General features: G+C 39.0%; 1 pseudogene; it reads right to left on the bottom strand.

The window, feature by feature from the left end:
* Positions 1-18,543, bottom strand: part of LOC132530010 (poly(A) polymerase type 3-like) — a 131,533-nt pseudogene that overhangs the window by 1,017 nt on the left and 111,973 nt on the right.

Here is an 18,543-nt window from a genome sequence, read left to right as displayed (position 1 = left end):
TTTGTTTAGACATATTTCCTATTTCAGAAGGAAGGAACAGAGAGAAGGTAGGAGAGGGAAAGGGGAAGAAACAAACCATTTACAGGTCTCCTCTCTATTCTTTCTTATGTTTTCTCCTTTCTCTGGTTCATCCTCAACTTCAGTCAGAGTAATTTTTCAAATCAGAAAATAAACTTATGGTTACCAAAGAGAAAAGGGGGGGGAGGGATAAATTGGGAGTTTGGGATTGACATATACACACTACTATGTATAAAACAGATAACCAACAAGGACCTACTGTATAGCACAGGGAACTCTGCTCAATATTCTGTAATAACCTAAATAGGAAAAGAATTTGAAAAAGGATAGATATATGTCTATGTATAACTTAGTCACTTTGCTGTGCACCTGAAAGTAACACAGCGTGGTAAATCAACTATACTCTAATATAAAATAAAAATTTTTTTAAAAATTCTAGGGAATTATACACCACATCTGCTTAAAACAAAGCTGATTAATAAAATTTAAAAAAAGAATGTCAATCATGTCACTTCCTCATTTAACATTCTTTACTGATTCCCCATAGCCTGGAGTTCAAACTCCTTGTCACGAAGAACAAGTGTTTTCCTAATTTGCCTCTAACAGACTTCTGTCAGTCTTATCTTCTGCTCCACAACCTTTTATTCGGGACATACGGAGCCACTTGAAGTTTCCAAATATGTTGTGCTCTTTTAGGCTTCCAGGCTTGTATTTATACTATTCCTTGGACCTGGAATGTTCTTTTTATTTTGAGTCCTTTTCACCCTTTCTCTAATACCATGCTCTCTTTGAAGCCTTCTCTGACCACTCCCTTAGCAGAGCAGAGGTAGTGGCTTCTGCATCCAGTTTCTCAGAGAGTACTTTGTATGTCTGTGTACTGGCATTTATTATTCCACCGTCAGATGTCCTACCCCTGCTCGCATGACACTGTGAGGTCCCTAGAGGCAGTTGTGTCACTGTCCCCAACTCCCAGTACACTGTGTTTCTGCAACGGAGAAACACTTTGTGTTGAAGCTCTTTAAGAGGTGTTGAAGCTCTTTACAGGAGGATTTCATCTAGACATGAGTTAGAACTTTTAAACAATTATAGCTGTTCAAAAATTGAAGAGGCTGCCTGGTACAGAGTAGGTGCTCAACAAATAAGTGGATTATTGAATGAGCTGTGAACACTTGAATCTCCTGTCACTAGGAAGTATTCAAGTTTTTGACAGGCTCATTCAAGCATCATAAGAAGGGCTTCATGATGAATCATTGAAAAATTTTCATCAAGAGTTGACGAAATACAGTTAGGCTGTATTTCACTATATTTTGGGAAGTATCTATCTATCTATCTGTGATATCTATCTACACACACATATACATATGTATGACTAAAAGTTTCTCTCTATCTACCTAAATGATTAAAATAATACGAATTTTTTTCTACATCATATTTCTTTCTCTTTTTTCCTGCTTGAGGATTTGATTAGGACAGTCAAGTGTGAATATTATTTAAAGTATTTTTCTTTTCCTTTCAGCAACTAGGGCTATTCATACCTTCTCAATTCGTTTGCACAAGTCTTCAGGGTAATTCTTGCTGCTATTGATGACTAAAGTACCTACATGATAGGAGTAGATTGAAAAAGTTAATACTTTGAAGGGAAAGGAAAATCCTCATAGTTCCTCTTCAAAGTTAGAGAAAAAGAAGAGAAATTATGCAAAAAGGGAAATGGCATGTTTCATATTTTAATTTTTAAGACTGACTTGTATATGATAATTTATATCTCTTTGACTATAGCATTTTTATGTAACTTTATTATTTATCCAACTTTTCAAAGTGTCAAAATTTATATAGGAAAGGTACTACCTATTATTATGATGTACCCTTCGGTGTACAATCCTATACAATCCTTGACATGAAGTGATGCTCTTGATATCATTGAGGTAAACAGAATATCCTAAAAGAGAATCTTCCCTGATACAAGGACAGGATAATACCACATGGAGGAAAGAAGGGGGCATAGTTAGGGATGGTATAACAAATAGACAAAAATTACAAAAGTCTACATCAACTGTACTCCAATAAAAAAATTTCAGAAGAGCAAAAATATATATATAAAAGTCTCAAGCAAGAGAAGTTTATTTCTCCATCATATAAGAGGGTGAAGGTAAGCTGGTGGTCCAGGGAGAGTAGGCAACTCTGCTCAGTGAGGATATCAGCCAACTAGGTCCTACTTGATGCTTTGCATTCCCGAGGGCAGCAGTTTTCAAACGTTAGCCTGTGTCAGACCTGGAGGGCTCTTTAAAACACAGAATGCTGGACCCCAAGACCAGGGTTTCTGATTCAGTATGTCTGGGGTGGGGACTGAGAATCTGCATTTCTAAAAAGCTCCCAAGTGATACTGATGTTGCTGGTCAGGGGACTAGACTTGAAGAGGCACTGTTCTCGAGTGCTGTCTCCATTCTCCCTAGCCCCCTGGAAGGAAAAACAGAAAGCAAAAAAGATATGACCCAGAGGTTACACATACTTCTTCTGCTCAGATTCTTTCAGGCAGAACATAGTCAAATGGCCACATCTACCTCCAAGAGAAGTGAAAGTACAATAGTTTCTATTATTAAAGGGAAGAAGAAATCATTCCAATATTGAGTCTTCTGACTTATGAACAAGTTATATTGTCCAGGTTATTTAGGTCTGTGATTCTCTCAGCAATGTCTTGTATTCTTCAGTGAGCAGGTCTTTCACATCTTCTATCATAATTATTCTTAAGTGTTTCATATTTTTGATGCTATTGTAAGTGATATTATTTTTAATATTAAAATTTTGAATGTTTGTTGCACATATATAGAAATACAGTTGTCAGTTCTTTCCAAAGAGATCTACAGAATCAATACAAACCCAATCAAAACCCTAGCAGGTTGTGTGTGTGCGATATTGACAAACTGACTCTAAAATTCACATGGAAATGCAAAGGACCTAGAAGAGCCAAAATAACTTTGAAAAAGAAAAACAAAATTAGAAGGCTAATATCACCTAATTTCAAGACTTATAAAGCTACAGTAATCAATAAACTATGGTAATAGTGTAAAGATAAAAAAAAAATCAATGAACCAGAAAGGTCCAGAAACAGACTCTCACATATATGGACAATTGATTTTTGACAAAGGTGCAGAGAGAATTTAGTGGAGAAAGGATAGTCTTTTCAACAATAGTGCTGGAATAACTGGATATCTATATGCAAAACAACCAGAACAAACCAGTTCAAACCTTATACCATATACAAAAGTTAACTCAAAATCTCAAAATGGATCAGAGACTTAAATGTAAAATCTAAAACGATAAGACATCCAGAAGAAAGCAAAAGTAAAAATCTTTGTGACACTAGGCTAAAGATTTATTAGCTATGACACAAAAAATATGATGTATAAAATAAATATTAATAAATTCAACCTCATCAAAATTAAAAAACTTCTCCTCTCCAAAGGAGAAAAGAATGAGAAGACAAGCCACAAGCTGGGAGAAAATATTTGCAAAGCATATAACTGCTAAAGCACTGTATCCACAATATGCAGAAAACTCTCAAGACTCAATAACATGAAAATAACACAGTTAAAAATGGGCAACAAAATTAAACAGACTTAACCAAAGAAGCTACATGCATGGCAACTAAATACATGAACAGATCCTTAATATCACTATGTATCAGGAAAATGCAAATTAAAACCACAATGAGATTCCACTACACACCTATTAGTTGGCTAAATTAAAAAGATTGGCATATTAAGTGTTGACCAGGATGTGGAGCAGCTAGAACTTTCAAACTATGCTGTTGGGAATGTCAAATGGTAAAGCCACTTTGGAAAAGTTTGGCAGTTTAACTTTCTTAAAAATTCAACATACACTTACATATGACCCAGCCATTCCACTCTAAGGTATTAACCTAAGAGAAAAGAAATCATATGTCCATACAAAGAACTTTTACATGCATGTTCACAGCAGTTTTATTTGTAAAAACCCCAAACTGGAAAAGAGCCAAATGTCCTTCAATAGGTGAATGGATAAACAAATCGTGGCATATTCCTACAATGGAATGTTACTTAAAAATAAAATGGAAGGAACTAATGATCTATACAACATGGATATATCCCAAAATTTCTATGAAAGAGTCCAGATATTGAGTACATATTGTACGAGTCCATTTTGATAAAACTTTGAACATGAAAACTTATCTATATTGACAGAGCAGATCAGGTGTTGCCTGAGAGGGTAGGTGGGATGAGTAAGTGAGAGGAATTAGAAAAGGCATGAGGAAATTTGGGACTGATAGAAGTATCATTACCTTGAACGTGATAATGGTTTCATGGATTTATACGTATGTAAAATTTATCACATTGTACACTTACTGTGCTTATTGCATGTTTTATATCTCAATAGAGTTGCTTTAAAAAAGGAAAAGAGGAAAAAAATAAGGATCAAATAACATATGAGTTATTGTAGCTTATATTGATTTTTAAAAGATGTACTAGAATTCAATTGAACTAAATGGATGTTTGACTATTTTCAACTATTTTAAAAGCGGTTCATGTACATGAAAGCCTAAGCATGGATGAGGTTCAAGGGATATTTTAGTTCTGTTGTCTTCATGTTACCAAATAGGGAACACGTATCTAGAGTCAGAGTGTTTGAGAGGAAGATCTTGGAAGACCAGAATTTTAGTTCTGTTTTCTCCAAGTGTCCTGGAACTAGCTTATTTATCTGACCAATCTAATTTTGCCACCTGTAAAATAGACAAAATAATACTTAGCTCAGAGGACAGGGTGGAGAAAGGAGGCAGAATAGCTAGTAAAAGCGCTGTTAGATTGTTTGAAGTAGGAATAATTACTATCCCTACATATTCTTTTTCCGGACACTCTCCTTAGTTTTTCCACTCCCTGGAAATCTCTTTTGTCATTCATGTCATTCAACTTCAGTTGGCATCTTTCCTATTTAAAGCAAAAAGTGTTGAGTTGGCAGATTTGACGGACTTCTGAAGCCTCTAGTGACTCGGGGCTGACAAAACTCTTAACTCTTTTTGGCCCAGAAACTGGAGCTCAGGGATTTGCCTGTTTCAAGTTGCTTTGGAGGCAATTGTGGCTTTCCCCCAAGCTTGGTCTTGCAGGGGCAGCCGACTGAGTGAAGGAGTGAGTCTGCTTTTATACCCAAGCTGAAGCTTTGAGTAAAACTTAGCTGCTGTAAGAGGATTAGGGGAGGGCTGGAATGCACTCCTTGCCAGATTGAAGTGCTAGCATCTCCCAAAGGTGTCTGTTTGGGGCGAGTCATTTTAGCTGCTTATATCAGTGCTCAGCACAGACCCTTGTACAGATGCTTCAGAGAAACAGCACTGAGGTGTCCACAACTAACACATAAGCATTACCACCAAGCACTAAAGTTATAACGAGCAGCCTGTGAGACCAGCTGGGATGTAGAGGATGGGCTTTTGTATAATGCCTTCCCAGGGACAACCTTTCCCTTTCCTACAGGATAGAGGAGAACTTCAATCAGTGGGGTGCTGGTAAATGCTTAACCACTGGCTCTGGGTGGTGGGGAGAGGACTGATTTGTAGTGTCTTCCAATTTTCATGATTTAAATACTATCGTCATGGTCAATTTCAGGTTTCTAATATATTGTCAACCAGCTCACAAATTCCACAAAGTTTAGATTGGCTCTCAAAAGCCGGCGCAAGCTGACTCCAACACGCCGCTGGATTAAACAAACCAGTGGGTAAGGGCAGCCATAAAGTAAAGCCAGGGTCATTCTCCATATCTCGCCCCTAACTCTCCCCCTGGACTAGCAGGTCCTGTTACAGTTCATGAATTGCCTAAGGTCCCACCAACACTCAGAGGCAGAGATGAGACTTCTTCTAAAAACTAAAGAATGGATAAGATATTGGTTTTTTCCTTCTCATACTTTCTGATTAAACATGAGTGTGTCTTGTACAGTTTGAGTCAAACCTACGAAAATTTCTCAATTATCAGGATCAAAGTTCCCTTTACAGGTAGTTGATTTTTAATTTCTGGGCTGAAATGGTGCCCACAGATGCTGAGAAAAAAGATGCTGTGGTGTTCTCTCTGGAACATTCCCCAAGCGTACTAGTTCTCAGTGGGGTCAGAGTGATACATCCCCTGGGGAATGTTTAGGAAATTTGTTGGGAATATTTTGAATTGTCCCAATGATTTAGGTGCTTCAGTGGCTTAAGTGTCACCACAGCATATGGAGAGGCAGAGACACTCAAGATTTTGTAATACCAGAACAGTCTCACATAAAGAATGGTCCTGTATTCTGTACAACTTCAGATGTTCCCAATAGGCACCCATGTAAGTGAAAAACGCTGTTTACAACTTTCTAAGCCTGGAATGTAACACCATTTTACCTATGAACATACAGTAAATTTTTACCATGTAAACATATACAGAATTTTCTAAGAATGCAACTACGATGTAAGTGGAAGGGAAATTATGTCACATTTTGGTGAGAACATTATCAAGCATTACATAATATTACCGAGTTATCTCCCAATTTGGAACAGCGTATCATTGCCCAGAAGATGGCCTAGTGTTTGTAGCTATTGCACATTCAAAGTGATTTAAAGTATATAGGAATAGAGTTGTTTAGCCTTTATTTCAAGATGTCAAATAGAAACAAAAGTGTGTTTTAAATCTAAACATTTGCTGTAGATAAATGCAAACATAGGACTACTTCATTATATTTTCTGGTGTATTCGTGTTTGAGCATTTCCACCTTGAACGACATATCATTTCATTATGTTTACTCTGTCCACTGTCCAGTCCAGCACCCCAGTCAGGAAACTAGGAAACTCATCTCCTCTCTCCTTCCCACTCCTTAGATTCATTCACTATGTTCTGTTGATTCCATTTCCTACTTGTCCTCTTCTCCCACTACACCGGTACTGCTTTAGTTCAGGCGCACACTATTTCCTGTCTAGACCATTCCAAAGTCTACCACTCTCATTGTGCACTCTCCCCACCCCACTCCCGCCAACCCATTCTCTACACAAATGTTAAGTGATCTTTCTAAAACACAAATCTGGGAAAGTTGCTTCCCTAATGAACATTTCATTGGGTCCCTGCAGAAGAGAGGATAAAACCTAGACTTCTCAGGATGGTGCCACGAGACAGTCTCTGTTGATCTCCGTCTGCTCTCAAATCAGACTTCGCACAGTGAACCATCAGCCATTTCATTTCTGAAATGAACACACTGTTGTATTTGTTAGGAAATCTTTCTCCTCAGTCCTGCCAGCCTGGCAAATTTCATTCATCCTTTAAGACCCAGCCCAATTTCCTGTTCCAAACCTCCCTGACATGATGGCTTCAAGTGACCCTAGTACTCCCCTTCCTTAACGATGTTTAGTGCACTCTATTAGAACAGTCCGATTACTACCAGGCGTGATGCCAGCCCACTGTCCCACTTCCCTGTCCGTATAAGATGATGGCGAGGGAATAAAGACGTCACGATTGTCAAGGTTGACCTGCCAGTTGGATGCAGGCAATTGGAGGCTCCCAGCCCTCTCCCCTGTCTTTGGAATGTACATTTCACCCACCATTTCCACACTAGGAGCTATTTCAAGGACACAGCCTTGAGGGGTAAGATATTGTTGAGACCATCTGGATGGTACATACATGACTGAACATAATTAAGGCCTCTATATACATTTTTAAGATTCCCGCCAGCAGGTGCAGAGACCTACTCATCTTGTGGTCCCAAGACAAGCCTCCTGAGTAATCTCCCTTGCTGATTACACCTGCCACCTACCAATCTGGAGTGGTCTGCCTGTTTCATTGGTCTCTCCTCTGGGTAGGGGGGCCAATTTTAAATTTCACCCAGGTAACCAACCAAATTCCTGAGGTTGCAAACTAACAGTGATCCTTGGCCTTGAGGGGAGGGCTGTCCTTCCCAGCCCTTGCTTTACCAGGATGACAAAGCCAATGAGGAGGCCTTCAAGAGGACTACTTGAAGGATGGGGAGAACTGCATCTCTTTTTAAAATAATTAATTAATTTTTATTTGTGGCTGTGTTGGGTCTTCATTGCTGTGTGTGGGCTTTCCCTAGTTGTGGCGAGCGGGGGCTACTCTTCGTTGAGGTGCACGGGCTTCTCATTGCGGTGGCTTCTCTTGTTGTGGAGCATGGGCTCTAGGCGCACAGGCTTCAGTAGTTGTGGCACGTGGGCTCAGTAGTTGTGGTGCACAGGCTTAGTTGCTCTGCGGCATATGGGCTCTTCCTGGCCCAGGGCGCAAACCCATGTCCCCTGCATTGGCAGGCAGATTCTTAACCATTGCGCCACCAGGGGAGTCTGAGAACTGCATCTTGATTCTGGCTGGATTTTTTTTTTTTAAGTATCTTTTTATAATTATTTTTTAAGCACAAATGCCCACGCAACTTTTACTTACAAGGTAGTTCTGTATAGACTGAATTAAAAAGTTAGTGACCTTGATATTACAAATTATGTACAATTAAATGTAGTTCACAGGGTACATAATTACACTTCTCACTTCAGAGGGCAATTATAGTTGAGACTGAAAGAAAGTGTAATGTCCACTCATAGGTAACAGGATGGGAAGTCTCCCTGAAGTTTTTGCAGATGATTTTTTTAAAAATTATTTATTTATTTATGTATATTTTTGGCTGTGTTGGGTCTTCGTTGCTGCACACGGATTTCTCTAGTTGTGGTGAGTGGGGGCTACTCTTTGCTGCAGTGCACAGGCTTCTCATTGTGGTGCTTCTCCTGTTGCGGAGCACAGGCTCTAGGTACACGGGCTTCAGTAGTTGTGGCGCACAGGCTCTAGAGTGCAGGCTCAGTAGTTGTGGCGCACAGACTTAGTTGCTCCACTGCATGTGGGATCCTCCCAGACCAGGGCTCGAACCCGTGTCCCCTGCATTGGCAGGCAGACTCCCAACCACTGCGCCACCAGGGAAGCCCTGCAGATGATTTTTATTTGTTATTGCACAGTGTGAATTTCTAGGGGAAAAAATAATACACTAACCCTTGGGTCCCATACAGGCAAATTAAGATTGCATTCTTCAGGTTGTTTCAATAGGACTGGCTTTTGCCATTCCCATTTAGAAAATACCAAGAAAAATTTATGTACAGGAGTTGATGCTATTGCATTTGGATAAAGCTGGCAAGTTCTTGCTACTGGCATAGCCCAGGAAACACCACAGAGGAAACCTAATATATTGGAATAGATGTGGCATTTAGCCCACAGTTTGATAGATCTCAGGGTTAACCTGAAGTTGTCAATGTTTAGTACTACATGTAAAATTTCATCAGTTACCCTGAAACGTTAAGACTTCTTATGTATCTTGCATCTAAAGTTTTAAGCAGACTGTCATCTCTTAAGTCCAAGTCTTCTGGAAAAGTCTGCAGTGCTCATCTGGCAAACAAAATATCAATCTCTATCCCATGAAAACACAGCTTGATAACTTATTACAAATGCCTGTTCGACAGCTCCTACATCTTTTACTTCTCACTGTAATCTCAACTTATCATAGAATGAGGTGAAAAAGTCGCTTCGATCATCATGTCTTGGGGCAACACACAACGCATCCGTATCGGTACCTTTTGTAGGTACTCCTCATCTATAAGATCCAAACGTAAAAACTCTTACCAGGTTATTTAATTTTCCCCAAATGAAAATCCTGCGCTGCGGTTCTCTTCCTCTCCCAAAACCCCCAAAGGACTTGAGTGGCAATTAGTTTCTGTGTAAGTAGGCGGTCAGATGCCTTGGGGGATGCTAAACTGATGGGACAGATGACGCCATGGTGCTTCTGCCGCGGCTGCGCTCGCCAAGATCACCGCGTAGTTCGGCGGCCACTTCCGCCCTGGGCGTGGCCACTGAGGCGGAAGGGAGAGGGGGCGGGCCTCAGCCCTGGCTCCGCGCCTCAGGCCTCAGCCCCGGCTCCGCGCCTCAGCCCCGGGTCCATGCCCACCCCCGCCCCGCTCCCACCTCAGCCCCTGCCGCCTTCACTGCTTCTCCTCCTTCCCCTTGGTCCTCACGTGGCGCCGGAGCACTACCACAGCAACGTTCTAGAACCCTGGCTGGATTCTTGCTGAACTTCAAAATCAGTAAGTCCTCCACGTTACCGATAGAGCCAAGTGCGGTTAAGAGATTTCTTGCCAGAAAGACAGTGATAAATACCATTTCTGCAGAGCTTATCGTATACCAGACCCTGAATATACATTATTTATGACTCCAAAGAACCTTCTGGGATAGGTATTACGTTCTCTTTTGCAGAGACACGCTTTGAGAAGCTAGGTTACTCTTGGTGACTGACTGCTAAGTGGTGACGTAGATATTCTGTCCTAGGGTGCTCAGCCCATTCACTTTGGATTTTCAGGGTCACAGAGTAGCGAGGGTAGGAGAAAGACCTGTTCACTTCCTTTTTTTTTTTAATTGAAATATAATTGATTTGCAGTGTTGTGTTTCAGCAAAGTGATTCAGTTATACATATATGTATATATCTTATTTTTTCAGATTCGTTTCCCTTATAGGTCATTACAAAGCGTTGGTTATAGTTCCCTGTGTTATATAGTAGGTCATTGTTGGTTATCTATTTTATATATAGTTGTGTGTTTATGTTAATCCCAAACTCCTAATTTATCCCTCCCCACCTTTCCCCTTTGGTAACCATAAGTTTGTTTTCTATGTCGGTGAGACCTGTTCACTTCTAAAGACACGCCAATCATAGTAAGAGTGAAAAGAATAAAAATGAGACTAAATGGGCAATCCAGAATTATTACTCTTTGCAGTTTTTAATGCCATTATATAGCAGGTACAGCAGTATTTCTGTGTTTTTTTTTTTTTTTTTTTTTTAGCGGTACGCGGGCCTCTCACTGTTGTGGCCTCTCCCGTCGCGGAGCACAGGCTCTGGACGCGCAGGCTCAGTAGCCATGGCCCACGGGCCCAGCCGCTCCGCGGCATGTGGGATCTTCCTGGACCGGGGCACGAACCCATGTCCCCTGTATCGGCAGGCGGACTCCCAACCACGGCGCCACCAGGGAAGCCCTGTTTCTGCTTTTAGAAAGGACACTAACTTTAAAATAATGTACTGCCAATGTCGGTATTTTAGCTTGTTTTAACCCTTTGACTTCTTTCTGGTGTGTTACAAGAATTTTAAATTACTTCAACTTCTAAAACAGAGAATATCTGTTTTTGAACTAAAAGTCATGTTACTCTTCATTTTTTATAGATTTCAGGGCATATTCACAGATACTTGCTAATTTGGTCCCCACAATCACATTGTGATGGAGAGAAGTGGCTATCAGTATCTTATTTTGCACACGATGAGATACCAGGTGCCATCAGAGATACACAGTGACTCCCTCAAGGTCTCACAGCTGATCCAAAATAGGGTTGAGACTCAGTCTTAACATCTTCCTCCTCCAAGTGTTCACTGTGATGTCTCACCATCCACGTATCTTTTTCCTTAAATTTCTTAATTTTTAAATTTCTTAATTTTTATTAAATTTAATAAAAAGCAATATGGAAACATGAAGACAGTTTGTTTTTCTTCACTAGATTTAAATTTAAATTCTTAAATTTCTTAAATACTGAAGAAAAGTACTTCATGTAGCAATTTATCAGGACTTAAAGGCTGGAAGCCGAGGGTATGTACAAGTTATTTCTGAAATTCTCCTTATGAAAAATGATTCTTAATATAGATTACAGTTGCATCACACGGTTGCCATAGCTAAGAGCTATGAGGTTTTCTTATGTTTAAATTTTTGAATAATTAAATGAACAGCAGTAAGTACAATGTAAATTTCTTAAACTTAATTAAAGGATACCCCTATAGAAAGCACTATTGTGAAATGTATGTGGAATGATTAAAGCGTTTAGTACATATAGGGTAATTTTTCCTAGTGCTTAAAAGGTCACTAGAAAGAAAAAAGTGACAAATATGCTGTTTTAAGCTCTTTTTTTTTGCCACTTTAAAAATGTCACAGTGAGTGAAAGGAAAAAGCTGCCCGATAGCAGATGAATGGGTATTGACAGCTGCACCAGTGTTAAATGCTGCATGGCAGAAAAATCTAGGGGAAAAAAACGAAACTGTATTCACGTTTCCATATTGCTTTTTATTAAATCTCGATAAAGAGACTTTGACTTTGATTGATATCTGAATTTGATAATAAAAGCAATTTGTGAGACAAATCCATGTACACACAGAAAAGATAGGTATATAATATGACATTTTAATCATGCACTAAATGTAAAATGATCCTGACACCACATGTGATATTTTATGGTGTCCATATGGTATTGCATATGCAGCTTATAATATACAACTGGTATCTGGATAACATATGATATAGATGTAAAGCACAACCTACAAGCTTAGAATTCTATGGTTACACACACACACGCACACACACACACACACACAATATTCATGCTTTCTCTGTGCTGAATATACATTATACATTTAACCCTTGCGCCTGTGTATTCATATTGTGAAGGGCTTGGGTTCCTTTCTAGGGACATGTTAGATTTCTTTTGGCTTGAACAGCTCTTTCCCCAGAAGCCTGGAAAATTCATCATGTTGGATAGCCAGGTGTTCTCCATTTGCAAATATTACCTTGTAGGACTAGAAGAAGGTTTAATTATGAGAAAGGATAAATAAACAATGCAGTAGGCAGAAAGGCCCACCAGGCCCCTTTGTTTGGGGGTGTCCTCTAGGAACTCATGGTCTCATAACGCAAGGGGGAGAATTTCTAAGCCAGAGACTACAGGGTCTCTGCCGGCAGACTCTGATGCTCAGTCGCAAGAGGAGCCCAGAGGCTAGTGTCTTTTGCTCTTGATTGTTCTTTAACATGGATATTCCTACAGAGCAGGCCTGACTGTTACTCGGAATACCCATCATTCCCAGGATGAGCTCATCTACCACACCCAATCTTAACCACCACAGGCAAATCTCTTGTACATCTGTCTCCCCCACTAGAGAGCAGAGACCCATCCTTTTCATCCTTGGATCACTGCTACCTAGTACCTTACCTAATAGGTATTCAGTAAATATTGAATGAATGAATGATTGCACCTGTATCTTAACCTAAAGTGGGACACCTTTCTGGAGTTCTTTAGTACTGGGGATAGCTTGTTGTACTTTTGTTGTCTGGATCCACAAATCGATAAAGGCTGTCTGAAAGTTTCCTGAGTTTTCTCACTTTCAGGACCCTCCTTCTGAAGTAATTCGTTCAGACTCTGCTGTCACAGTTTGCTCTGCTAACAGTGAGCCCACAGTTATATCAAAGATGCTATTTCTCCCTGTCTTTGGGGTTTCTGGTTATGCAGAATAAAAAAGGAACTTGAGAAAGAATTACCGGACATCACCTTGGGTTATGTAGTTATAATCCACAAAGAAATTGTGAATAGTGTTAATGGAAAGTACCTGGACTTTGGAGTTTAATTTTTTTAACTTTGCAAACATTTTAGAGAGTATAACCAAACACCAAAAAAATTACATTAACAAAATCCCTTTGTTGTATAATTAGAACATTCTACCAGCATATATAAATTTTGGAAGTGAATGCTGTCAGTTTTTATTTTAAAAAATATATCTTGTGATGAACAATAATCACACCTGGAAACAGTTTTATAAATAAGAAAATTAAATCGCATGAAATTATATTCAAAGGTGCTAATGAGTGTCAGTATTGCCTAAAAAGAGAAAAGATGATTTTTTAGACCCTCAAAATGTGCTTATGTGTTAACTAGATGTATTTATGTTTCACAGCCAACTATGCTATAGTTTATATGCATAGAAATTGCATTAATGCCTTCTGAGCTGTGGTCATTTATATTATTTCCCACAATAACAATGCCTCTAATCTTTATTACTGAAGAATCCTGCCCTAGAGTTTATAGGTAGCTTGAGCTATAGAAACATGATACAAAACAAGCATATGAAAACTAAAACTCTGTTAACCTGTTAATGCATACGGGATTAAAACCTATGTTTTACCAAACCGTGGTAGTTCATTTTTTTCTCATTGAATCAACTGAGTTTTCAAATGAAGTCAAACAAATAAATACTCTATTATTTAGTTTCCTGTTGACAAAATTATAAGACATATAATGATTTTGAAAAAAATCACCTAGTCCATGGTTTCTCATCCCAAGTTATCCTGCAGACTGGTGGGACACCACAGTTTCCTCACCTGCTGGACCACTTTACTCCATGTTAGTTTACACTCCTTTAGAGATGATCTCCCCTAGGTGTTCTTAGGGAAAAAGTAATGATCAGATTTCTCAGTTGGCTAAAATAATGTAATTGTTTGGTGTTTTCTGATCTCCATTTCTGAACCAGTAAAGCTAATGTTGATTTCCAAGGGGAATAACAGTTAGGCTGATGATTTTCTCTTCTTCCAGCAGGAGTCGAAGCTCACAACTTTGCTCCTTACACTTTGTCTTCTCTCAGTTGCTCCTGGGAAGGTCTGTAGAGAAATCAGGTGGTTGTAAATTAAGTATCTGTCCATGCCATGTTCAGTTGATCCTGCCAGTGGAATGACTGAAAACACATTTCTTGCTAAAAAAGGATAAAAATAGGTTCACTCTTTGTTGAGTATGTGATGGGAGAGGAGGCTTCTGTGAATCCATCAAGGCTTCTGTGCTACTGAATTGGGCCAGCAGGAGTTGGTTTTGGCCTCCCAAAGAGGCGTGGGTTGGGAGAAGCACATTAGAAGCGCGGGGTGGTTATCCTCGCAGAATATATCACTTAATCTGAGGGTATTTGGGAAGAGTTGGCTATAATTCTGTAAGTTAGAATTTGGCTGAAATACTGGGATCGATACCTCTCTCTTTGATAAAATTATCAGGGGACTGTTAATGATCCCAGGAAGTCTGACCACGAGCCAGACTTATAGAGCATTTATAACTTACTAAAGCTCTGACTACATAAAAGCCATAAGTGAACCATTCTTTATTCAGTTGGCTTTGCTTGCCAATCATAATGGCCATTTGGATTGGTGGTACAGTCAATAGATTCTCTCTTTAATAGGCTTGCATATATCAGGTTGACCTTCTTCGTGCTGTTGTCTTTAAGCCTATGGACACAGTGGCATCAGAGTGAATTTCACTTGTTTAGGTGGATTTTCTAGGTGGCCTAAATTACTTCTGTGAATAAGTTGAGCACATTTGAAAGTCACATGAACACTTAAGTAATCAGAAAACTGTATGGTTTATGGAGGCCATAACTTAATCTCAGGGAATAGCTGATGTTGTGAGAATAATTTAGGTGCTAAGAAAATTTAGTACATCAGATAATAACTAACTAAACAGTACCCTAGAGATTTGAAGAGTTATTGTCATTTCCAAAGCTGTGTAAATTATTCCCAGAGAGTAGCTTAGCATGCATGGAAGAGAATTCAATGAGCCACCATAATCTTTTATAGTACCTGGGTTCACCTTTGAAATCTGTTTTGGACGTGTTTCATTTCTTTCTCTCTCTTTTTAAAAAAATTTATTTATTTAATTTATTTATTTTTGGCTGTGTTGGGTCTTCGTTGCTGCATGTGGGCTTTCTCTAATTGCGGCGAGCAGTGGCTACTCTTTGTTGCAGTGCGTGGGCTTCTTATTGTGGTGGCTTCTCGTTGCGGAGCAAGGGCTCTAGGCACGCGGGATTCAGTAGTTGCAGCACACAGGCTCAGTAGTTGTGGCTCACGGGCTCTAGAGCGCAGGCTCAGTAGTTGTGGCGCGTGGGCTTAGTTGCTCTGCGTCATGTGGGGTCTTCCTGGACCAGGGCTTGAACCCGTGTCCTCTGCGTTGGCAGGCGGATTCTCAACCACTGTGCCACCAGGGAAGCCACATTTCTAATTTCAAATTTATAAAACGTGAGCTTCTTTGTAGAATTTTTGGTCACATCACCACCTTTGAAATCCCTTTTCATTCTTGGTATCTTCTCAGAATTTATAAAATAGCTTTCAGAATTCACTATAACAAAGTCCTTGCTCTAAATTTTGTTTCTTTTCTTATTTTCCAAGAAGAAATGGCCACTGGTTTTTAGCCATGTCAACTAACTCTGAAATTTCTCAGTTTAAAAGCAATTTTAAGAATATATTTTGAAAGTACATGAGATATATGAATTACATGAGATATACAAGTTTGGTGTTTTTCCAGTCTGTATTTTAATGCAACACATAGTTCATATATATACTTGTATATACGGTACTATTTTTTTATTTAAAAAAATTTTTATTTTATGTTGGAGTAAAGTTGATTTACAATGTTGTGTTAGTTTCAGGTGTAAAGCAAAGTGATTCAGTTGTACATGTATCTATTCTTTTTCAAATTCTTTTTCCATTTAGGTTATTACAGAATATTGAGCAGAGTTCCCTGTGCTATACAGTAGGTCCTTGTTGGTTATCTACTTAAATATAGGCTGGGCGTTTGGGGTACTATCTATTTTTATACTGCATACATATGCAATAGATGTAGTACACATCAAAACTCATAATAATGAGTTTTGTAATAAAGAGGGGAGGCAGGAAGGGGAATAGAGGGAACTTCAACTGTATTTATAAGGTTTTATTTCTCTCAAAAGTGACTTGAAGCAAGTGTGACAAAATATGAGCATTTATTAAAACTATGTAGTAGATGCATAAGTGTTTATTATATTATTCTCTGCATTGCCCTGTATTTTAAAGACATTTTTAATAGAAGAAAAGCTATCTAAAGCCATTTTCCTTGATGTTGCCTTCGTGCTGAATTCCTTCCCATCAATTGCTCTTTATTTAACTTCTTAAATTCTTGTCCTTTTTTCTTCATGAAAACCAGAAAATTACTGCGGCATTGTTTACAGAATGATGAAAATCTCATTTAGATCTGGATTGCAAAATCCTTGCTAATTCACGAAAGCATTTATTTTTTAAACATTAGTTTAAGTCTGTTCCTCAGACTGTCACATCTTTCTTCAGGGGTTTCTCATAGTCTTAGACGACTCCATCTGCTTTTCTAAAAGGAGAACATCAAACCAGTTTGTTAGATGTGACACAATTAGATCTCAGATGCTCAGTTGCCTGACCATTTGTAAACGTATTTTCTGGAAATTAGGAATAGACCAAAGAACTCTGACTTTCTCTAAGGCTTTTATGTAGCCTTCATTTTGTGTGACTTTGGTTTATATTTCTATACAGCTTCTTCTACTGGGAACATGAATAATTTTGGTTTAAAGTCATTCTCCCCAAATAGTACTACCACTGGTTATTCATCAATGGTTATTTCTCCCCTTCTACTTTTTTTTCATCTTCTTGTTGAATTGTATGGTTAGCAGACATTTGGTCCATGCCAAAAATTTTTGGATGTTTGGTTCTGTCTAAAACCATTTGGCATGGACCAAATGTGCTCATGGACGTTTTGGATTGGACCAAATTTCAAGGAGCTTTTGGTGTGGACCATATGTCTTATGGACCAAATGTATTATGGACTTTTTGGATAGGACCAAATGTCTTGCAAGGGAATTGTGTACTTTAGAATTCACGGCAACTAATTCATAGTCAAGAGATATGTTTCCCCTAGTTTTAAAAATTGTGTGTGACTGAAGAAACAATGCATGAAAAAAAAATGAGCACACATACATTTAGTTAGGCACAAAATAGTTACATCCTCTTGAAAGGCCAGGAGGTCTGCTGCTTCATCAGCGGATTCTCCAAATGACAGAACTTTGGTGTGGTCTTTGATATAAAAGATCAAAGAACTCAGCTTTGATAGTTTAGTCAAGCAGACAGGCTTGATGTGTCCCAGCTCACAAACAGTGATGTATAAACCAGAATGCCAGTTCGTTAATTTACTGTGAGAAAGCTGTGGAGGATGCCAGTGGTTCTTCCATTCTCTCCTTGTAGGGGAAAAGAAGAAAACCTAAGAAATAATGTATAACCAGAAGGTCTGGTAATTATTGTATCAGAACAAGAGGTGTTGTTTGGATGATCTTGATCTGAAATACCCCTCCTATGGCTAAGTTATTTGAAGTGCTCAAACTATTTGGCCAGAGTACTGCCTCCCCTGAACAATCCTGGATAAACTTTAAGGAATTCTTCCTCTTTTGGGCTCGCATTAGGCTTACTGACATTCTTTCTTTTTGCAGACTAGCCGAAGTAGAACTGAATATGCCACGGATTTATGTTAATACTTTAGATAATATATGTAAAACACTCAGCCCAGTGTCAGGTACAGAGGAACAAATGTGGCTTGCTGGTTCTAGGGACTTTGTACATCTTAGTGGCAAAATCTTGGGCTCTGCAGCAAGCCTGCCTGGGCTTGAATTTCAGTCCTGCCCCTTACCAGTTGCACGGCCTGCAGTGAGTTACTGATCCCCTTTGTGCTTTACTTTGTTTAGGGGTAAAATGGAGACAGTAGTGTACCAATTTTATAGGATTGTTGCTAGGATTAAATGGGATTAAGCACAAGGGCTTCTAACGTTGCATTTAAAATTGCAAGCATTTAACACTTTATTTTGCGTTAAGATGACACGTGTCAGTCATGATTGGTCTTTTGTTTCTCTTGA

The sequence above is a fragment of the Lagenorhynchus albirostris genome, chromosome 11, assembly GCF_949774975.1.
Source record: "Lagenorhynchus albirostris chromosome 11, mLagAlb1.1, whole genome shotgun sequence".
Taxonomy (NCBI): domain Eukaryota; kingdom Metazoa; phylum Chordata; class Mammalia; order Artiodactyla; family Delphinidae; genus Lagenorhynchus; species Lagenorhynchus albirostris.
Note: the sequence above shows the minus strand (reverse complement) of the source record. Positions and strands in the feature narration are given on the sequence as shown.